Below are 25,848 nucleotides of genomic sequence, written 5' to 3' on the forward strand. Positions count from 1 at the left end.
AGTGAGTTTTGATGTGCCACCATTATAGATTGTTACATTCAGCATTGAAACGTTTCCAGAAATTGAGTGTTTGAGATGTTATCATCAATGTCTAGCCATGCTATAGTATAGCATAAAGTGGTGTGATAACATGGCTACAGTCACTCACTTTAGGTAATAATACAAGGAATGAAATATCTGTTGGTACAAACAATGAAAGGAAAGGAGCGTGAATATAAATTGACTTTGGAAGCGATAGCATTAAAGATCTGGGAAATTGACCTGTGCTTCTATAGTAGTCTGATTTTCTCTTACCATCTGAACCGAAATAATTATTAATAACTTTTTAAGTGTATGACAGTTAATTTTTTGTACTGAATATATATGCATGGTTTGTATCTTGGATAAATATGTCCTTATATGTTCTAAATAGTTACTCCTAAATCTTTTAGTAGTAACATTGCTATAAGAAGAAAGCCACAAAAGTATGTTTAGTCTGTTTTCATTGTAGATTAATGCACAATAATAAGTCAAAAAATGATTTGAAATTTAAAGACTTTTAGTAGGTAAATTAATTGATAAAATTAAATACCAAAAAATACTACATTTGAATTTTACATTATGTTATCATTGTTGCATATAGTGGTGGGTGGATATACCAAGTAAGCATTGACACACTGGTGTTGTGAAGTAAATTCCAGGGCATTTATCAAATTTTTTTGTTCAAACAGAAAACAAAAATCAACTAACAAGGAATAATCAGGCAATCTTTGTTCTGCTTTTGCAATCAAATATTGTTTTGGTATCTCTCTGTATGCTTGGCCTTTGACACCAATACAGTTCAAGCAAAAGTGAGGAGGATAAAATTTAGCCAGTGTAGACTTGATTGTAATCTTGATTCTTGGTATATAATTTTAAAAGTGAAACACTTCGTCTCTTAAAAAGGATTTATTATCTGCTGTTAGAATATAGAACTATTATTTGCATCCTACATATTAGAGACATCAAATGTGATAAGGTATGTATAATTTAACAGGCTTTGGTAACTGACAGTTCGTATATGTCCACACAATTGGAGAGACAGGGACAAAATCTTTGAACTTGAAAATTATTGCTAACTCTATAGCTAACTCCAATCTATATTAAAGCTTTGCTTTTACTGCTCTTTTCTGGCACAACCAGTGTAATACCATATTGACTGGAGTGATATACTAAGCCAGTTGCATCTACTGATACTTCAATGAGCACTTCAAAGCTGGCTAAAAATATGTAAACAAAGTTATTAAGAATTGACCGTTAAGGTTAATGAAGTTCATTGGTTGCTATATACATCTACATTTTAAACTATGCAAATACTTTTATTGGTCACATACAACAGTAGAAAAAAGCATAAGGATATACAAGGATACCATGTGCTCCAAAACAAGATGTTTATTTGTCTGAGTGAGTCTATCAACACATGTAGTTACCTCCTTTGCAAGTCTATGGGTTCCTGATATTATTTTAATATAAAAACATTAACTTTCACTTACATTTATCTTTGCACTGTTTTTTTAATATAGTTCTTTGTTGTCTTCACAAGAAGAAACAACTGATGTTGCATCTATAGAAAAAAAAAGAAGTTTGAATTTTCAAATGAAGTTGTATATTCAACCACCATGTTAATTAGAATTACAATCAAGCTTAATATAATGTGACTGCTTTATATTAAACTTTAAAAATATTATCTAGTGAGTGATTTATTAAAGTGATAAGTAATTATTACAAATTGCCTTGTGACTGTTTTGATGGTACTAGTATTGTAAAAAAGGATCAGATTATTGGTAACTTTGAAGATTGAAGAGTTGGCAGGTGTAACATAATGCTCAAAGACATTTTATCAAAGAAACCCATAAGATTCAATCAGTCTACCTAATTTAAAGCACTTGTGATAAAAGTGATGATATTCATTGGTTGCTATGATGTGACTATATGCAGGTTAATTTTACTGGTCACTCTTGAAAGTTAAAGAAAAAATACATATATAGTAAGTATATGGTCCCAAATAATCTTAGGGTCTCCTGACAGACTACGATAAGTCAGGCAGAAAAGCAAATATACTGGTGTTTGACTAAAAAGTACGGTTATAACAACCTACCCATGACCTCCTCGTTTTTTTTTTGTGCAGTGGAGTAATTGTTGGGGTTGTGGTCATCTCATCAATGTCTATATATTATATCAAAAAGCCAACATTAATATTATTATAGTATGATTTAAATAAATTTAAAAAATTAACATCATTACAAAAATCAGTGACTTCCTCTTGTTTAGATCATTTGCATGAATGCCTTGATAATCTAAAAGTAAACACTTTGTCTCTTAAAAAGGATTCATTATCTGCTGTTAGTATATATAACTGATTATTAGCATCGTACATATAGAGACATCAATGTGATAAGGTATGTATAATTTAGCAGGCTTTGGTAACCTGACAGTTTGCATATGTCCACACAATTGGAGAGACAGGGACAAAATCATCTTTGAACTTGAACTTATTGCTAGCAAAGCTAACTCCAATCCATATTATAGCTTTTGCTTTTACTGGTCCTTCTAAAACAATCAGTGTAATACCATATTGACTGGAATGATATACTAAGCCAGTTGGATCTACTGATACTTAAATGAGCACTTCAAAAGCTGGCTAAGAATATGTACACAAGGTTATTAAGAATTGACCAGTTAAGGTTAATGAAAGTCATTGGTTGCTATATACATCTACATTTAAACTATGCAAATACTTCTATTGGTCACATTCAACAGTAGGAAAAAAAGCAAACATACTCTACCATAATATGAAAACTGTAAACAATATATATGTAGATTTTAGGGTCATACTTTTGGTAGAATGCAAGTGTTATACTCTCTTTGCCATTCAAGTAAGCTGGATATTACTTCATTGGATCATTATGGTTGGCAAATAATCTAGCTTGGTATGCATCATCTAAACAAAGACTAACTGAAAATAACAATATCAAGAATTAGCTTACCTCATATGGTTTCTGTGTGAAATTTTATGACTGAAGTGACCATTTATGTTGTGGCATGAGGGTAACCATAGAGTTTCTTCATCATCCAGATAGCTATATATATTGCACCAAATGTGCATCTTTGGATTCAGATATCCCTCTTCAATCAACCCTTGTTTTGCTTTAAGGGTGTGTACACTTCCATGTATTTCATACTTGTATAGATTTTCAATTGTTCCTCAAAATTTTCCTTCTCACGGATATTAGTACATACCACAGCAAAAGGAAGAATACCAATCTTGCTTGTATCCTATTTCTTTCTTAATTTAAGATTGTCTAAAAATAAAGGATCAATCCTACTAGCAAATCTTGAAGCTGTAGGTTCTTCTAGCATCCCAATAGACAGCTGAAATAATTCTAAAAAAGGAAGAAGTTATTGTATCAATACAATTTGAATAACATCACACACGAGTAGAAGAATTCCATGACTTATTAAAAGCATAGAGTTAAACCAAATAGACTACATAAAAAATACGTGTGTATACCTCATATGCCATATACTTCACATATATTATCACTATGTGTCTATCAGTTGATATCTTGTACATATTATCTATCATAATGTTTACTGATCTGTTTCGAAGCTATCAGGTCAGCAACATCATCAGTTTTTTGATCTCTAACTCGGTGATTCAAGCTCTTCAATAGAGCCATCAATCACTTAGTAATGAACTATCAAAATAAGTTGATCATCTATAGACTCATCAATGTCAGGTAGCATGTCTACTTGGGTTGTTGTTTGTAATAGTGGTTTTGGGGATTCACTTTAAGATGGCATACTTGATTTGTTTTTGTTATATGTTGTCATTTTTTGGAGTGCATTGGCACAATCTGATGCAGAGAATGACTTTAATTTTTGCAAAAAACTGTTTCTATTCCAGACAAAATGTGATGATTGACTTTGCCAATATACTTCTCAAGAGCTATCTGAATGCAGAAAGCAAAATAATAATAAAAAGAATGTACTCAGTCTGAGATATAGCTCAGACAAAAAATAAATCATTATATAAAAGTGTACACACATTGTAAAACTTGCCTCTTCTCATTAAGTGTAAAGTTTTTCACAGTCCAAACCCTTTTTTCATCACTTGGTGCTGCTTTATTTCTCCAAAATTTATTTATTAAATTCTTTATTGACTTTAAAATACCAAGGACGAGACATATCATGGGTCTGTTAGTATAATTATAATTAAAACTAGTTACATTACAATTACAGGTGATCTACGTACTCACCAGAACTTATATATTAAATCAATAGAAGAAATCAAGATTACACAAACAAAGACCAGTAAGGATTACTCAAAAAATACAACTAATATGGAGGTGCTTGCAAGATCTGTCAGTTAGATTCGCGCTGTGCTCACACGATTTACTGTAATCTGAGCAGCATTTCAGCTGTGCAATTGCAAGTTTGGCAATAATGAGTAGCACTACAGGAAGTTCAATACTTATCTATGAAGATGAGGAAGAGTCCCAATCACTATATGAGTCTGTACTTAATTGTAACTTCGATGTGCACTCTTCAAAATTAAAATAGTCAAACAGGAATTTATTATGTCAAACTTTTCCTCCCTACAGATGTACTTGGATGTATTCCAAGATTTATTTATTATCACATTTATTTGACACTAACAGCTCAGACTGCTCTTCATTAAATGGCAGCAAAATTAGTTCATTACAAGAACTTGATGAATTACATATTTGGATGAAATTTTGTGGAAGACTCTAACAACTACATGCTAAAGCATCTACCATGCATTAATCAAGTTTAAGTGACATATAATATCCTTCAACTATTCTACCTAATATAAAATTAAATAAAGTACATGTTATTATTGATATAAAATGACCTGTTTTTTAAACTACTATATATGTTTGTCATTTTAGTCTTTTAATTCATTTATCAACTTTAGGTCTATGTAATGTAGTTAGTTCATAATGAGAAAACTAGTACAATTGAACTATACTACCTTACAGACCACCATTATAGAACTATAAATACCAATGAGTATGTATTAAAAATTCCTCAAGTACTACAAAATCAATTTTATTTTTCTACCATCTACAAGACAATATATAACTATGAATTTTTTAGTTAGAAAAAAAGGAAAATAATTTACTCAAGTCTATCTGCAACTATTATATCAATGACTAAACTATGAACATACTCTGTTACAAATTCATAATATATCAGTAACTACTGCAGTTATTAAATTCCTCCTTGTTGCGTTTTCAGCTTTCTCCTGTATCCATAACTGATACGTACTGGTACAGTCATGACATCCATCTATATCCACATCATTGAGTACTAGTTTTACTGTCAACTCAAGCGTAAAATACATGATCATGTTTGAAGTTAACAATAAACTTGACTGCTGCAGTGCATGATCAAAAGTGTAGTGCTACATGTATTTTTTTCTCATGGAGTTTCAGAGTTTACTTTAATTCCACCCCTCCCTTGGGAATTTCTGGATCAGCCACTGTGGAGTGATATGATAAGCCAGTTGCATCTACTGATATTTCAATGAGCACTTCAAAGCTGGCTAAAAAATGTGTAAACAAGATTATTATCAGTTAAGGTTAATGAAAGTCATTGGTTGCTATATACATCTATATTTAAACTATGCAAATACTTCTATTGGTCACATTCAACAGTAGAAAAAAGCAAACATACTCTACCATATATGAAAACTCTAAACAATCTATGTAGATTTTAGGGTCATACTTTTGGTAGAATGCAAGTATTATTTGGATCATTATGCTTGGCAAATAATCTAGCTTGGCATGCATCAATCTAAACAAAGACTATCTAAACCCAACAATATCAAGAATTAGCTTACCTCACATGGTTTCTGTGTGACATTTTATGACTGAAGTGACCATTTATGTTGTTATTTTGAATAATGTGCATGGTTTGTATCTTGGATAAATATGTTCTTATTTGTTCTAAATAATTAGTCCTAAATCTTTTAGTAGTAACATTGCTATAAGAAGAAAGCCACAAAAGTATGTTTAGTGCTGTTTTCATTGTAGATTAATGCACAATAATAAGTCAAAAAAATGATTTGAATTTAAAGACTTTTAGTAGGTAAATTAATTAATAAAATTAAATACCAAAAAAATACTACATTTGAATTTTACATTGTGTTATCATTGTTGCATCATAGTTGGTGGGTGGATATACCAAGTAAGCGTTGACACACTGGTGTTGTGAAGTAAATCCCAGGGGCATTATCAAATTTTTGTTCAAACGGAAAACAAAATCAACTAACAAGGAATAATCAGGCAATCTTTGTTCTACTTTTGCAATCAAATATTATCTCTCTGTATGCTTGGCCTTTGACACCAATACAGTTAAAGCAAAAGTGAGGAGGATAAGATTTAGCCAGTGTAGACTCGATTGTAATCTTGATTTTGGTATATGCTGTTAGTAGATATAACTGACTATTGGCATTCTACATGTTAGAGACATCAATGTGACAAGGTATGTATAATTTAAACAGGTTTTGGGTAACTGACAGTTTGTATGTCCACACAATTGGAGAGACAGGGACAAAATCTTTGAACTTGACTTATTGCTAACTCTAAAGCTAACTCCAATCCATATATAGCTTTGCTTTTACTGCTCTTTCTGGCACAACCAGTGTAATACCATATTGACTGGAGTGATATACTAAGCCAGTTGCATCTACTGATACTTCAATGATCACTTCAAAACTGGCTAAAAATATGTAAACAAGATCTTCTAGAATTGACCAGTTAAGAGCTGTCAGTTAGATTCACGCTGTGCTCACACGATTTTACTGTAATCTGAGCAGCATTTCAGCAATATCACTGATAGATAAAATTTTAAAACATACATCATATATATATAAATGCAAGTAAATGTCTACAAAGTCACTTTGAACTTGACATACTCATCTCTTACACAATATATTGTTTCAAACAATTGAAAACTTTATTAAAAAATCACTGCAATGGAAACTATATATGTGTTGTGTCTGTGGCCCAGCTTAGAATAGAAGAATTGAGAAAGACCGAACTCGAGTAGAATAGAAAGTGGAACAGTACAGCAAAAACCGAGCAGAGTCTTGAGTAGTATTGAATAGTATGAAAAAGGGAATCTAATCTAATCTAAAAACATGCATATTATATAGTACAGAAACAGGAAATGAATAAGAACAGGAAATAATAATTAAGTGCATACACACATATAATAACCATAATGATAATAATAGTAATAATAATACATACCATCATAATAAGTGTTGTACATGTACATAATGTAAAGTATAGTTACTACACTCCTCCCTGCTAAGATGAGAAATACATAGTCGGTTCGAAACGATCCACTGGACGGTGAGGGCGTGTTGAACGACGTATGACTGGAGGTGGGACAGGGGATGGAGCTGGAGGTAGAGCTTCAGGCATTAAAGGAAAATCCTCAAAAATCGTCGCTGTGAGAATCGGGAGGACGATCAATTGAGCAATAACGAGGACGTAATTGATCAACATGTCGACGTAGAATTGAAACCGTCTTGTTTCTTTACATGATATGACAAAGGACCAGTAATTGCAATAATAGTTCCTGGGGTCCATTTATCAGAGAGGTTTGGGAGAAACTTGTGATAGTAGTTTAAGAGTCCCAAGAATGATTTCAGCTTAGTAGTGTTGAGGGAGCTGGGGCTTGACTAATGGCTTTATTTTAGAAATGGCTGGATGTAGGCCTTGGGCGTCGATAACATGACCCAAATATTCCACGGATGATGCTCTGAAAGTGCACTTGGATTTCTTAAGGGTGAGTCCGGCTGATTCTAATCTGGTTAGGACTGAGTCTAGATTGTGTAAATGATCTTCTTCTGTAGTACCTGATACCAGAATGTCGTCGATATAAACACATACGTTTGGGAGACCACTTAGAAGTGATTCCATTGTTCTTTGGAAAATGGATGGAGATGATGCAATCCCAAAGGGAGACGTTCGTATTTGAAAAGACCCTTGTGTGTACTGATGGTTGTATAAGGTTTAGAAGCATCATCTAGAGGTAACTGGAGGTATGCATGACTCCAGTTTAGAGAAGACAGTACCACCTGATAGAGCAGAGAATAGGTCTTCTACACGAGGTAGTGGATAAGTGTCCAATATGAGAGCTCGATTGATAGTGACTTTGTAATCACCACAAATTCTGATGGAGCCACCTGCTTTGACTACTGGGACGATAGGAGCTGCCCATGCTGAGTACTGTTACCAGAGTAATGACCTTTAAAGCTTGTAAACGTTGCAATTCTGCTTCGACTTTATCTCTGAGAGTGTAAGGTACTGGACGTGCTTTGAAGTATCGAGGTTGTGATTGCGGCTCAATTAGTATAGAGGCGGTTGTTTCTTCTAGTAACCCTAGTTCTTCATGAAATAAAATGGTGTGTTTGTGAGCACTTTGTCGAGTTCAGAGGTAATAGGAGCATGGAGATGATGAATTTCAGACCAGTTAAATTTAATGCGCTCCAGCCAGTTGCGACCTAAAAGACTAGGACCAGTGCCCTGTACTACTAATAAGGGTAGAGTGAGACATTGAGAGTTATACTGAACTTGTACATTGAGGGATCCTAAAACTTTGAGCTTTTCACCGGTGTATGTAACTAAATTAACATTAGAGGGAGTGAGGGGGCTAGTACTAGGGACAGTTCATTATAAGTGTGTTCACTTACAATTGATAAAGATGCTCCTGTGTCAACTTCCATTTTTAGTTCAGACTTGTTGATGGAAAAACATTTGTACATCTTGTGACTCCTGGTGTTGCTGCTGAAAGGGTATTCATAAATTATTTTCTATCTATTCAGATGACAGGTATTTTCATTTGTTCTCTTAATCCCATTAGACCAGCTGGTCTAAGTGGACTTAAAGACATAAGATCATATACTCAGTGTTCACAACCAATTCCTTAAACATCTTTCTAACAGGGCAGTTGAATTCCTTTATAATACTGGCAATAGAGTTACACTTGTTCTTGGATGAAAGAAAGGAAGGTTCAGTGACTTACCAGAGATTATAGAAGATCAAAAAATGGCACAAGGTGGGTTTCGTTAATGGAGACAACTTCAAGTGGTCAGAAATCGAAGATGAAGGATAAGACTGAAGAAGAGGAGGAGACAAACAAAGGGAACAGAGGTGTCCCAGAGACATGTAGATGCAGCTCTTGAGAGGAAATGTTTGGAACTTGCTAGACCTGATGAAATTGTCATTGTAAGTTTATATAACCACACTCACTCTTTAATGACCTACAGTTGTAGTCCTTGTATCCATTTCATTTAATCATCGATCCATTTCATTATTATTGGTGGCTCTTATTCATAAACTAATCATGAGAAGGACTAGGTTTTAGAATGGAAACTTTTGTTGTGGTGGACAAACACTGGACAGCCACAAATAAGCAAGTTAACTTGTATATGCTCATATCTGCTTATAGAGGTCATAGTTATTAATAGTTAATAATATTTGATTGCCAAATGCATTAGCACAAAAACAACCAATCTGAACAGTGTAACAAAATATTACCTTGGTTTTGTTTATGTATGTGTGTGTGTGGTTTTAGTCACACTTACGAATATAATAATTGTGTTCCCAGAACCACACGTACTCAGTACTCAAAAGCACCATGATCAATTATGTCAACATTGAAAATGTTTACTTGATGTTTAGTAATGCGATAAACTTGAACAACAACAACAAAAAAAGACATATTATTTAAAACAATTTATAGATAATGTGACACTTTTTTATTGACAGAGTTCTTGCAGCTCAGTTGATAAGAACATTGAGTAGTAAACATAATGTTTTAGGTTCACATCCCAACTAGTGTTTTTTGTCTTTATCGAATAAAATCATACTTTCTTCTTAGATTAAAGGAAAGGTTTGAGGTATGACATGAACATCATATTTATTACTTTCAGGAACAGGAAGATGAGCTATTGAGACCAGAGAAGGAAGCAGAGGAACATAAGTTATGTTACAAGAACTAATGATCAATGCCTTTACTATTACACAGTATTATTTTCTTACTTTCATTAGGATCTTCTAATCCTGGTGATCGAGTTACTTTAGTTCATTCTTTAGTATTAGGAGATACAGCTGAATGAGATGGGTGATTACAGAAAGGAGATAAATTGATCTGTGTCAATGGTGCCTCATTAGTGAATTACACATACATTTTACAGTAGAACAGTTAAGTGACAACTCACCATGACTAGTAGGATTGAAATAAGAAATGATTTTTTCTCAGCTTCAGCTGTCATTTCCTGTTTTCATAACAACATCCCAGAGCTATCCAGAAGGGGTTTAACACTTCAATAACTTTTATAATTTTGATCATTCATAGCTATGGTCTTATATGTAAGCCAATTATGATAGAAAGTGTATCATATAAATGCTATAATTTGCTATATGCTATATATTATTATGATATTGTATCAGATGAATATCAAGGAATAACTAAGCTAAAATTAGCTAAATTTATACAGATATTCATACAACAGTTATTATTGCTTAGAGAAAAATTTGTTGACCTTTTTTTAGGTATTCTTCACTCAATCCATTTTTATTGACTTTTATTTACACAGTTCTTGGTACATGTTTTACTTTCACCTTCTTGACATAAAGATGCCATTAAATAATAAGTCACAAGTGTCTATCTTAACTTAATAAGAGAGTTGGTAGATATGAATTTAAAACACTATAGCAGTTGTTTTTTCATTTTGTATATTCAATATTCTAAGTAATGGAATATAAATTTGTATAATAAAGCAATATATTTCCCAATAATGACTTAATTTGTGTAATACAACATGGTCCTCGCAATACATCATGTTTTTGTTAAAGAGCTCTGTCAAGTTTATCATTTTGTCTGGTAACTTCTGTCATATAGGAACTCACCAGGCTAATAGAATTGAAATAAAGAAGTGATTCTCCTGAAGAGTCAGCTATCATTTCATGCTTTCATGTTTGACATCACAGATACTACTCTTCCATTCCCTAGAAGGGGTCTAAGTTTATTTGACACTTCAGTAACTCTGAGCGATTTGGTCTTTGAGATTTGTGGCATATATATCTCACTACAATACAAGATTCTACCAATCACAGATTACCTCAATAGTTCATCTCTGTATTACACTTCATCTCATTCTGCTGCTCTAGTCTTTGTTCATTGTCAGGTTAATATAACTCAAGTTGACATTTACTACTAATGAATGGTGTGAATCTATATATATGGCTCTAGTATTAGCGGAGTTAATATATCTAATTCATTTCTAGGGCTCTAGAAGTGTTTGAACAAGCCAAATTATCGGCAGTAGTATTATTATTCATTATCATGATATTTCATCAAAACATGTTCTCACAACTGTCTCAATTTAACATGATTGGCTTGAAATATGTTGTTAGGAATAGTCATTCTGGTATTATTGATATGTATTATCATCAAACTGACTTCATTTAATAGTGCTGAAAAAGCTGTCGTCATTGCTGCTGAATTGACTGTGCTTATCTCAAAGAACATAAGGGCATTTGTACTCATTAACGACACAGAGTTCTTGCCACAACATAGCTGGGTTTAATACACGAGTTTTACTGATGTTACAATGCAAATCTTCTGTCTTCACGAATGGCAACAGTGGAGAACATTGAAGTTTGAAGGCAACATCAACTTTTAAAATCAAAAACTGCCATTGATCAGTATTAAGTTTCTACTGTTTAGAGACCGAATGTTGCCCAAAATTCTCAATTACTCTTTTCGTATTCAAAATACTACATTCAATATGCTATTAGGGAATGAAAATGAATATCCTATTGAAAAAACAAATGTAGCTGTGTCTTTTAACTTTATCACCCCAAAATTACAATTACCATTCACAAGTCTAACCTAGTCCATGACATATAGGAGCTAGTGTCTATGTTCAGGTTACAACAATTTCGGAGGTGACTCCATAATAGTGCTGAATTATAATATTTTAGAAAGTCAAATTTCACTGACCAAATAATTATGCTTACAGTTTCAGAGGATGGGATATTTATCTTTTATGGAATAAACTTAGTACATATCACTAGTGCCTCAGTATTTTATAAAAACTATGGATCAGTCAATGAAGCTATAGACTCTGATGTCTATCTCTCTGGTAATGTCCAGTTAGTAACAATGTGGATTAAGAGGTATTGCTATTATAATAACAGGTAATAGTTGTCTTCACTTTTAAATGGAGTATCAGCTAATTTTAAGAACAATCATACTCTACTAGAAGGTGGTGGTGTATATATGGCAACAATATATGACTGGAAATGTTATTACATTTGAAGATTATATTCTGTGGAAATGTAGCGACTAAAACCAACAATTCAATATTTTATAAGGTCACTTTTCACGTTATCAGGTAAGGAAAAGAAGCCAGATGACATTCCGAATTCAAAGTCACATGACATTTTACTCAAACACCACTGAAACAGGATTACTTGAATTTTTAACAACACCTCATGACCTGCTTATTTATAAATTTTAATATTCTTTGAAAAAGTATTTCCAAAGTTCTATCATGGTCAGACAATTCAGTTAGAGCAATTGATACTGTCTATTGAAGTGTTTATTCTTTTATAGGAGTTGATGTGACTTTGGACATGTCAAGAAAATAGGACAATGAAACATGATAATATTTGTATGAAGGGCTAGAATTTATTCCATTGACATGACCATAACCACAGTAAGTATTGTACTGCCTTAACTGCAAAAGATTTTTTATTTGCCATTAATTCCTACCATTCATATTTTAAATGGTAATATAGAACCTTGTCCTCTAGAATTTGTTCTGAAATAAGAGTAAAGGAATTACACAATATGGAATCATATTCAATGCTCAGGCTGTATATATATAGATATGTTGAGTCTTTACAATGGACAATGGAGTTGTAAAAAAACTCAATTATTTTCTTTTAGCTCTGTATGTTGGACTTGAATTCCTCTACGTTTTTACAAATGAATGACTGAGTTATGGAAAACTTGGTCTCAGTTTGCTATTCCCACTTTATTTGATGACAATAATTGTTCTCCTCGTTTTTCCCTTCAATTGTTTTACTCTCTAACAAATAGCTGAATTCTCAGTTCAAGTACTAGTTACTCTTGTATACAACACTCCTTTGGATGACTATTAGGTAAATTATCAATACCTTATACCAGCTAATGCATTTATCTCAGAACAGACATATCATGTTTTGTAATGAATGGATCTGTTGAATATGGTAGCAAAGGACCATATTATTCTCATGGTAGTCATATCATTGCTTGTCTTTCTTCTCTTCTCTTCTCCTCTATATTCTTCTTTTCTTCTTTGCTAAACCTCTCAGACATTGGACATGAATACACAAGACCAACACTTAAAGCTATCAATGATCCATATAAGAATAATAAGCAGTACTGGTTTTTAGCTCCCCTCTTACTTCTCTTTATGATGTACATATTGTACAGTATTGAACCTTATCAATATAATATTTACATTGCCATAGCTTCAATATTAGTATTTTTCATATTTTGTTTTAGGTTATGTTCAGACCATACAAGATAACCTTTTAGACTGTTGGCTTCCCTTCAATCTGCCTACAATATTTTACAATGCAGCATTTAGAAATAACAGGTTCTAGTGTGTTAGTCATCTTCTTGTCTTCTTGACTTTCTTTATTGTACTAATCTATCATTTGCTGTTTGATGCAGGACAATTAAAGGAAACAGAAAGAATTGTCAATGACATTTGTACAAAAGTTCTTCAATACTTGTCACATCGTAATCATAAATACTGCTACCATTTAATCAAAGATCTCATGCAAGATGATGCTAATGTTTCTCACTTTGATAAGTTGTTTGGTAATAGCATTCCTATCTTAGCATCATCAAGTGATAACTATATCACATTATTTGTATAGTATTATTATTGTTGAGTAGGTCATTATACTTGTCTAATAACATATTTTTTTTTATTTTTTTTTTTTTTTTGTTTTTTAAATTACAGTTGGGACAACATTTCCAAGTTATGTTTTTTTTTTTTTAAAAATTTCTAACTTGTTTATTCAAATTTAGTACCAGTTTTATTAATTAAATTATGGAAGTGTTTATATACCAAATATAAATAGAAATTAAAGTAAGTCATCCTTAATACTGCACAACATTTTACTCTCCATACTGGAATTTTTAGTAAATTACTTTTATAATAATGCATTTTAATAAACAAATCTGTCTATAATGTTGGTATAAGGATTACTATTTTCAATAATTAACATAAAATATTTGGTTGTTAGTACAACAGGTGGCTCTATCGTTGTTGTGTCATGTGGTTGAGTGTTCATAGCACTCAAATTATTTTAAACTGTCGATGCATTTTAAATAGCTCATAGTACCTTCAAAATGTGAATAGTTTTACAAATCACATTAGTTTTAAATAGTTGTCTTTATTCAGGTATTTCCTAGTACTTACTACTTGTATATACTGAAATAACTTAGCCGATTATAGTTCTTTTAAAACATTCACATTGGTAGGTGCTAATAACATAACTTCAACTAAGTCAATTGCACCAAATACCTTCTCATTTGTGATATTTGATAAAATTAGAGGGTGTTACCATTTGATTTACTAATATTATTATGAAATGGTATCAGTACTAGTGACCTGGAAATGGATTTTTTTAATGTAACGTATATTAGGAGGCCAAGTTTTACCATTCAGTATTCAATTTGTATAGGTTGGATCTGAAACACAACTGGCTAGATGCTATGAATAATGTACATTTGGATTACTTTATAATCTTTAAGGCAAACACAGTGTTTATTCGCCTATAAAGAAGTAAAACCTAGAAGCAAGAGCCGTATCATTTACTAGGAACGAATTAAAACTTTATCATGTTTTAATAACTAACTTACAACTAAAAATAGTAACTGATTAAAAATTTATTTAATTAACAAACGAGTGTAGTGTCTTTAAACCATAGATGCTTGACTTATGATCCTCCCTCCCTCGACCCTAAGTAGTAACATAAACTATATGCGCAGCAAACAAGTTCCTGCTGAACAAACATTTTGTAATCTATTATACAGTATTGATATAAATGATCAGGTTCAATTTATGTTGTTTTTGTTGATTACAATACAAACAATCAATAGTTCAGTTACATGGAAACACCTTGAAGTCGGATAGTACTAATTAACCCTACTTATGATCATATATAGTGGTTAAGCCTAACCACTATATATGAGCATAGGTAGGTTAGTACTATACATAATTTGACTTATACGGCCACCAATTGATGATGTGTAGTGAGTCTGTCATATTTTTAACCCTGTCATATAATATTCAGCCTATATGCTAGCTGAAAGCATTGCATGAAAGTTTCAAAAATTATAATCGATGGCATGTATGTAAACACTATAAAATACAACAAACTGATTGTGTATTCGTGGTATTCTATCATAAGACATGGATTGTGAAACACTGTCATTTTGTTCCTAAATCTACACAAAAACATTACCAACAACAAGGAAAAATTATTCAGTTTTATTGGTTCTTTATCGAAACAAAAATTGTATCTACTGCCTTAATACTTGTGCATTTCTCCTGTCTCTGGTTAATGCTATTCTCTTCTGTTATATTTGGATATTTTGACAAAAGATAGCTCCAAAACAAGAGAATAAAAAGCTATAAAATATAATATATGATATGCATACATATTAACAAATTAATTTTTGCAACAAAAAATTCCATAGTTGATAAACTTTTAATATAGTAGTTATAGTCTAAATACTAAGGCACTTTCCTATTAAGAGTACTTTTTAATTATAAGAATCTTTTCTTCTCAAAGCATCAATCCACTAATTCCACTGTTATCACTAGATTCATTAATAACCTTACTCAACTGTATTAGTGTATATGTCTTAACTTAAGGTTGTACCAACTGCCAAATTAAACAGTGACCCACAACATGTAATTACATATTCATCAAGGTAGAAACACATCAACTTAGTTAGAATCAATCAAAAATTAAGGATACTGCTGTCCATTATCAAAAAAAACAATGAAATTTTTAGTGCAGTATAATTTGTGGTATTAGGCATGGCAATTATCATAATTTTATATAAGTAATAAAATTAATAGAAGACTATTAATGTATAATTTAGTCTGGTTTATTTTTTACAATCCTGCTTGTAAATATTAGAAATACAATCTTTAAGTTACATCATTACTTAATGTAGGAGTGGTCAATTGTCAAATAGAAAGGTGCCTTTTTATAGAGCAAGAATACTAAAAATTGTTAACTTTGTTAGCAAAAAAACTGGAAACTAAATTATTGAACTCATGATCGTCTATTTAAATTTATATATTTTTAAGCAAACCAATATCAACAATAGTACAAAAATAACTAATAATTTAACAGAGTTTATTGCCATTAACATACAAACTTTTCAAACTATTATTTTTAACACTAACTTTTTGTAGTTGTTGTTTACCAAATTTAGTAATATTAGTACATTTAATAACGATGTAGTGATTGTAATGTTCTATTAATTAGTGATAAGAATGAGAGAGATTAGGTACATCTTTATCGCTAATGTTCTTGTCATCATACAAGTTATAAATACTTAATTATTTTATTATTAATTAATTTGTTGTTAGTAACTGGTAGGTGTCTGGTAAGAGAGGCGAAGAGGAAAGAAATAGGCCCCAATGTTTTGTTACAAGTTACCTCTTGTATTAGTTGATTGACACAGTTGCTATCAGATGAGTGCCATCCATATAAAGACTCTCACTTGGCATTCATTAATATCAGTTAATAGTGCTAGTGAATTGAGTCTAATCCACCATGTTGTGTGTTGACATGGCTTTAATTGACGCATCACCTCTCTACATTTGCAACAAATCCATTTTGATTTAACAACAAATCTAATTAATTTACACACACTCTAAAACATGCTCAACTACAACTATGCCTAAAAAAAGAAACAGCCATTGGCAAGAGAGTTATCAAAATGTTAATGCCTTTTTTCCATTAATGCCAATGCAATCAATGCATATGCACTATCTTCTATGTGCACGTTCAAAGATGTCTTTATATGCACATTTGAGAACATGAAGAAAATATGGAACCATCTAACAACTATAATTATTTGACCAGCACACTCTTGCAACAAGATACTAGCAGCACTATAATGCTATCAAAACATCTTTATCAGCAAACTTCATGAACTAGAACCAATTAGGTGGACACTGTAAAGACTATGATGCCATCACACAATATCCATCTAAAATGTCTTTACTTGTTAAAACCTCTAAACCACAATTATAAGCACAAACAAAAGTTTTATAAATATGCAAAATTTTTGCAGAGGCTGTTTTGAAGATGATAATGATAGCTCTGAAACTGTTGAATGTATGTAGCGTGAGTCCTGTCTATTTTTGAATGTATCTTACATGTATATTTCAAACTAAATGCAGTCCCTAATAACTACATTTGACAAATTCTGTGATTACTAAATAGCATGGTTGTCTGTTTGCTTCAAAATAATTGTGTTGATTTTGTATAGCTAAAATGAAATATCATCGTGTAATGTAAACTTCAAAGCTCAACAGTGAATGCCCTGTCTTCTACAACGTACTATGTGACATAATATAGTCTTGAAATTGTACACTTAATTCCTCTATCCTGTGGACATTATGTCAGTGGGAGCCCTAGCTATTGATATCAAGAGTAATTATTTCTGCATTATGTGATAATGGTCTGTTATTGACTTCTTGTTTTGTAGTTGATTTATTATTATTTTGTTTGTTGTGTAAATTAATGTAGGTCAAATACAAACTATAATTGTATGTATATAATATTATATATATATATATATATATATAAATAAATACATGCATACATACATATATACAATACATATATATATATATATATAAATGCATAGAAGTAAAGTTAAAGATAAATTAGACCACATTAATTGGTACATATGATCCACTATAGTTTACTGAGAATTGTTTGATAATTAAATTTTATCATACTTAGCCCTTGGTGATATAACCATTTCTCGAGTAATAATTCTTTCCCAAAGTTAACAACAGGTGTGGTGATAAAATAGACTTACGTTTTTCATGTATTTCTAATGTTAAATTGATGAGCTATCATTTGTTGTAGGAGCGTGCTACAAGCCAGTACATACTTAACAATGTTCACATAGTAATTTAATCACATTACTAAAGTTATAATCGAAGCTTACTTGGTATGTCTTTATCATTTGATGAGTTCTTTTCACTCTCCTCCTCATCTGTACCTTTTGATGTTAAATGAGTGATGAATTCATCTTTCTCAGTTAATCGAAAATTTAGTGAAGTAATTATCTCCTGTAATTTTATAATCTCTTGTTTTCTGTCAGTAGCTACACAATACACAATATTGTACATTTTTTAGTTGTTTTATAATACCTTCTCTTTCTTGAACAGTAGAATAAGGCTTTTTAGTGTTTTCATCTTGTCATTCAGCTCATTTGCTTCCATGTATGAAATATGAGCAAAACAACATTGTGTAAATGCACTTTTATAAAGAACACGTGTACCTATACCTTCTTCTTCACTGTCAAGTAGTTTCCCCAAAGTTTTAACTAACGATTGGATGTGTAGTTTTAAGGACCTCTAATATCTGAGACCTCAGATCTATACAGATAAAATAAAAGTCTGTACAGGTCATCATATACCTTTTATGTTGTCTGTTAAATGAACATTTCTTTCCTCTTTTCTCTTAGTTGTAAAGTAAGAGAAGTTATTATCTCTTGTAATGATTGTAGCTCCTTCTGTAATTCTGTAGAATACAAAGAACATTATAGCATATGTACATTAATATTAGATTAGACATAATATTACATATAATAACAGGAGCATATAATCAGAAAAGACAGGAATAGAAGGAGCATGAAATCCCATGCAGTTTATAAAATCGAAGGAATAGAGCTCTTGTGAGTACTGTTATTATATCTAGATCAAAACCTTAATCAGTATTTATAGTATATAATCATATATGGTATGTAGTACTGACAGCACTGGCGGATCCAGGGGGGTGCCTGGGGTGCACAGGCACCCCCTTTTATTCTATAATAATATTCATGCAATCATCAAGTCACACCCTGTGGTATATAATTATTACTTAAGTATATTCATAGCAACCACACCTTGCAATTAAAAGGTGTGTGCTATGAATAATAAATTTATGAATATTTATTAGGTTTGTGCACCCCTATTTCTGCACTCTGGATCGGCCAGTGACTGACAGTACTATAACTCACCCTGTTTATGTCTAGTTAACTTCTCTATTTCTAAGGTCTTTGCCTTACTCATTTTTTCTGATAGCTTCAGCTTTTCTGTTTACGTTATGTATATAGTTATATCTCAATTAATGTCATGTACCTGATAATGTGCCAGCTGATGATTGATCTTGTGGTCCTTTTCTCTCTACATTGAGTGCAAATAATAACAAAACATACATGTATAGTACAGTGTCGATCATAATTTGCTACCCAGTGAAAGGCATCTAACTATAGAGAGCTATGTATGTAGCCTGAGTGTAAACTAGTAGCATTGTAGGTGATGTTCATTGCAGTAACAGTTTGTATTTTGAACAAATACAACTGTTGCCGTGCAATCATAAACAATGAATCATTGCTTATTTATTGAAATATCAACCAAACTATGAACTAGTAAACCCAAACTCTAAACCTTTTAAACGTTAACAAAAATAATATTAATTAAAACAAGATTAAATGGATTTAGACAATACATATTATATTATTCTTAAATAGTTGTGAGAGTATTTGATAGCTTTAAGTCTCAAATACAGTTTTGAAACGAGTTCATAAACTAACAAAGCAACCAACAAAAGCAACCAAGAAGCTAATTACCAAAGCTGGATGGAAAAGTGATTGCTAGCTGTCTGACACTTTGGAGAACCAACACACTTGATGTTAACCAGATTGCTGTTGGTATAGGGCTGAACTTTCAGTCATTTTGGAAGAACTCCAATGGGATAACTTGTCAACTAGTTACTGGAAACATATTGAGAGTGTGGTTGAGGTTGTTGAAACCATTTGCTCAATAGTCAATACATGCAACTCACAAGCTCTGACAAGATAAAAAGGAAAACAATGGTTATTCCAGTTATTATCAAATTGCACTTACATTTGGGCAGTGTCTATAGATTGTGTCAAGTAGTAAATACTATGCATAGAGTGGTGATTTGAGTACATCACTAATCACCAAACAACCAACTTTGACCCTCTTTTTGTAATGTGCACAGTCCTCAAACCCAGGATATAGAGATGAGCAAGTGACAGCTGCAAAAAGTTACTGATTAAATTAAACTAAGAAGGTGGTATTCAAGCGGGTTTCTTTGTCAGAAGAGGAAGCTGAAGTGAAGAAGCACTCTGAACGTATATATCCAGGTGAAATCAATCTATAAAGATTCTTTCATATTTACTAGAAAATCAAAAGATGTACCTTCTCCTTCGTAATGTAGCTTTTGACCTACTGTGTACACCAGCATCAACAGCTCCTATGGAACATATGTTCTCAACAAGAGGTGAAGCAACTTCAGAAGACACAATCAGCTGACAACATTCCAACTTAGAAGGAGATATTTTACTTAAAACAACAAATATTTACAGCTAGTATAGCACATAACATAGTTATAGGGAATATTGCTACATTGCTATGGTTACATGTATTTAACTAACTTTCTTTAAAAAACTAAAACTATAACCAAAATGCTTCACATTATAGTAACTAAAACTATAAAAAAACCTAAAACAAAATTAGATTTACTACAAAACTAATACTAATACTAACTAATATTAATACTAAAATTACTTTCATTAACACTAACAGTATTATACTAAAATTTGTAAAAAAGACTAGCTTTAAATCACCCCTCTCTCCCAAGAACCAACATTGTCAGTCATGGAAGAAGATGTGGGTGTGGTTTGTCCATTGGGAGTAATTGAAAGATTACTAGTAGTATGACCAAGGGCTTGAGTGACTTCATCATTGAGTTCCCCCACAGAGTCACTGAGTATTCATAGCTAAATCTTGGGGAATCAATACATCCCTTAGAGACGTAGTTCTATAGAATAAGACAAAGAGGATGCCTTTTTTTTCAATTGATTATTAGTATTAAAGTATACAGTGTGTCTTTAAAATGTGATAAGATTGAGAGTATACTTCATATACTCTTTGAAGTGGCAGAATATATACTACAATGTATTTTGTGTGGAGACGTCTGTTAATTGTTTTACTTCTATAATACCAAAAATTACTAGACAATTAATGTGTGAAGATTTTTCTACTTTGCCAAGTTATGAATAAACAGTGTAAACCAAATGTAAAGGGTAGTTCCCTTCCTAACTATGACCTTTTATGATGTCATTGGTTAGTAAAAGTGCATATTAAGTGACCAAGAAACTGCACACATTAATAAAAAAGTTTCAATTTGCAGTTCTAAAATTTTCACTATAAAAAGTGCTTTGTTACTGTTATATAAAGTATATAATAACCTTGCTGTTTGTGCCAAGTGCCAATAAATACATTACATGTATTTATACGTGTACATATATGTATACACTTACAGCTAATTTTCCACATGCTGCTAAGATAAGACCTTGATAGGGTGGAGAGGGAGACATTGGACGTGTGAGGTACTCAGGATGATATTGCACCACCAACAAAGTATGGGTGATCTAATTAAAAGGGGTGTGGTTAGTTTTAACATTGCTGCTACAGTTACTCACCTGATATCTCCATTATTTCCATTCTTTGTCTGTTCACATCATGACCAATAAAGGTCATTCCCTTGTTTTCAAAATTTGATATTAATTGAGGGTTTATCTAAAACAACATGTGTAAAGCAAATGTTAAGTAGTACAAGTACATGAGTAATAATTTACCTCATAACGATGTCTGTGTCTCTCCTCAACAAACTCTGGATTACCATACAACTTTCCTATCAAAATAACAACAATTACTTCATTATTCATCAATTTATCATATCAGTCCATCTCTCCTTCTCTCTCCATTTACTTTTATTTATTTACCTAATACAGTATCTTTATGTCTAAAGATGGTTTTTCTCTTTCCCATCTCATTGTACCCCCCATATTTCCAGGATTATGTTCAAGCATCTCTATGACAACAGGATGACTTGTCTTATCGTTAAACTCAGTTGAATTAGCATCTAACAACAACAACAGTAATTAATCAATTTTACCAAATAGTATATTTATATATTACTTTTCCATCCTAGTACATTCCTGGCAAACTCTATAGCAGCTATCTGCATACCAAGACAAACACCTACAAGAAATGAAGAGAGACAATAAAAGATGGTGAACTGTCGAACATTGATCAAAGTTGATTGTTGCTCTATTCAGACTTAACAGCTCGATTTTATGAGAACATCAATTAAAATCAGAACAAATTATATTTTACATCATTACAGAGCAACGGTTGCTATGATACAACTTATTTCTTGTCATCTGCACTTACCCAAATATGGTATTTTACGTTCTCTAGCATACTGGGCTGCCAAGATCTTCCTTCAATTCCTTTAGAGCCAAATCCTCCAGGAACAATCATTCCTCTACTACAAGATGAACTATCTTCACTAGAAGACATATAGACTTACTGTGCCATACAGATACTGCCCCAAGCTTTGTGGTAAGTTGCTGGATTTGAGTGATTCATTTCTTCTTCTAGATGTTCAGCCTCTACATACTAAAAAGAACAATAACAAAAATGACAAGCCTCATACTCATAACTTCATTTTTCATACTTGTACTATCAACTAAATTCTCATATTCATACTATCAGATCTCATACTTACAAATCATATTGTCACTCATCCTCATACTATAACACGTATAGACTCATTCTCATACCACTAGTTTAGTTTTCGCCTGCAGGCCAGAGCAGCATGTTTCAAAGCTTTAATCACAGATGTGTATGCGTCTTCCAATTTAGTATTTTCCTACCAAAACTATTTGTACCTGATCTTCATTGCTGTCATAACTATAGCAATAAAAAAATATTTTTACTATATAGTACAATACTAGCATTGACATATATAATATTTATGGAATAAGAAAATCAATATTGAGTGTATTTTTCATTTCATTTTTTTATCAATCCAGACATCTGCCTGTCTATCTTTCTTACCGATCTGCCAAATTCTTCCACTTCAATAAGAAGAAAGGTGTTTCGAGGTGTTGGTGAGGGAAGTTCTAATCTTTTAACAAGGTATTTTAGTACGGACTGTTGCTCAAGAAGTAGAGGAACCGATAAATGGATGAACAATCTTGTACAGCCACTACCTACAAAAATAGAGCAGGCATTTACCATGGCGATACCAGTATGAGCTATTAATATATAATGAGCTAGGTAGTATGAATACATTATAAGTTAGGTATCACGAACAAGTTAAAAAATTTATCTTACTTGATCTGGTTTGACGTGACAAAAATTTGATATCTTATTCTTCACAAATTCATCAATTGGACATTGACTACGACATACTATCTAAAGAATGCAAAAAGAATATGACCTTTGATTGACCTGACAAAGGTAATATATATAAATAGCATACATTATTATTATTAATACTACGTACTACATATTGCACTTATTATCTTACAATATCTGGTGATAGTCCTAGTCCTCTTAATTGTCTGACACTGTTTTGAGTTGGTTTGGCCTTTTGTTCCCTGTATTTCCTGGCTAGAATGAGAAAATAAAGCTTTATAATTATCAATAGAGTAACTATGGTAACTATGGTAACTATAGTAAAGATGCTGACAGTCTTGTATGGTTATATAAAATAGATGCTCAGTTCTTTTAATAGACTTTAAAGTTTCAAGATTTTGTGCAACACTTCAGGTGAAGAAATTTTACCATCACAGCAACTACCACACCCACATTGACACTTAAAGTTAAATGTATTATTATATACTCTAGTGTATTATAGCAATATTAATAACTCATTGTGAATTTGTTACTAGAGATCAATACATATGAATATGCTACATGATATTATTGAATATATATTTATTAATTAATATTCATTAACATTAAATAGTATTCTAAGAAAATAATTTGTTCATGTATTCATTTTCATTTTCAATTTGTCTATTAGCACACCTATACATCCATTTTCCATCTATGGATCCATGCATTCTTTTTCATAACTATACATCAATTAGCACAATTATGCATCCATTTCACAATTATGCACACATCCAGATAATTACATTCTCCTTTACCTCTGGTACTAAGCTGACATGAATGTTACAAAATTTTTGCAGTCCAATTTTAAACTGGAGTTGTCTGAATGCTTCAATAAAAGAGATTCCCTCAATATCACCAATAGTGCCACCAAGCTAAAAAAAGAAAATTTAAGAGAGATATAAATGTGTTTGAAAAGACTTACCTCAATAACACAAACTTGAGGTTGTTCTCGTCTTTGTCTACTGGTATCTTAGCAACACGCTCCACCCACTCTTGTATTGTATCAGTGATATGTGGTACAACTATAGAACAATACAAAGTAATTACATGATAACATTGTAGAATACAAACCTGTATAATATGTAGTGTAAATACAACATCATGTATAGAGGAATACATTATAACAGAACAATGGTCAACAATGATTACATATACAGAAGAGTTAATCCATTAAAGGTGAATTAAAGATGTACAACTATCCACCTTGTACTGTTCTTCCTAGGTAGTCATGAAGTCTTTCATTATTGATAACGTGTTGATAATCTTGCCAGTAGTAATGTTGTTGTCACGTGTTAATGTGATATCGAGGAAACGCTCATAGTTACCTAGATCAAGATCTACTTCTTCACCATCATCTAAAAACAAAGATTTCACCTACAGAGAATGTGTGTGTGAGAGAGAGAGGTCATTTACTAACTAATAATTGTTCATTCATCCATTAAATATTATCAATTAATCATTGATCCACTACTCTTTTATTATTCAATCCACACAAGCTGTCCTTTCATTTACTATCAGTCTTTCCAACCATTCATCCATTATACCCTATTATCTTGTCCATTTGGTCCATTACTATATTATAAACTCAATCCATTAATCTTTGTCTATTCATCCAACCACCTTATCTACTCATAAATCTATTCATTCATTTACCATCCCTCAAATCCACCATTACCACACATACCATGTTCATAAGGAGAAAATGTTCCTGCATCAATATTAAGATATGGATCAATTTTAATAGCAGTCACACGTAAACCAATTGACTTTAACAATGTCCCAATACTACTGGTAATAACTCCTTTACCAATACCACTGATAACTCCACCACTTACTAAGATATATTTCATATCTTGACTCAATGGTGACTCTGACTCTGACTTCTAAAAAGAAAAAATATATATATATAAAGATGATGACATCATGTTGCAACAGCAATTCATGGATTTCATAAATGTGTTATCATTACATAAGTTAATGCCCAAACGACATACCTTTTCTCAAGCAGCTCTTTACGGAATACAAACTACGACAAAAATAGGCGTCCAATTCACGATTACTGTATATACAATTCACAATTGTTACATGGTCAAAATTCACGATTCACGATTCTACCGGTAATTCACGATATTGCATATTCAAATGTGATGATTTTACTGAGAAATAGGCGGTTTTCATCGAGAATTACAAGTTCG

At 32.0% G+C, this 25,848-nt stretch overlaps 1 non-coding gene and 1 pseudogene across 1 annotated transcript; both read right to left on the reverse strand.

Annotated features, from left to right (window-relative positions):
* LOC121391480 overlaps window positions 1-25,503 on the reverse strand; it is a 52,800-nt pseudogene extending 27,297 nt beyond the window's left edge.
* LOC121391481 lies at window positions 22,516-22,592 on the reverse strand. Its single transcript, XR_005960366.1, has one exon. It is a non-coding gene; the product is annotated as a small nucleolar RNA SNORD36 (small nucleolar RNA).
* Window positions 25,504-25,848: the final 345 nt, after the last annotated feature.

Source organism: Gigantopelta aegis, unplaced genomic scaffold (assembly GCF_016097555.1).
Source record: "Gigantopelta aegis isolate Gae_Host unplaced genomic scaffold, Gae_host_genome ctg2526_pilon_pilon, whole genome shotgun sequence".
NCBI classification, from domain to species: Eukaryota; Metazoa; Mollusca; class Gastropoda; order Neomphalida; family Peltospiridae; genus Gigantopelta; species Gigantopelta aegis.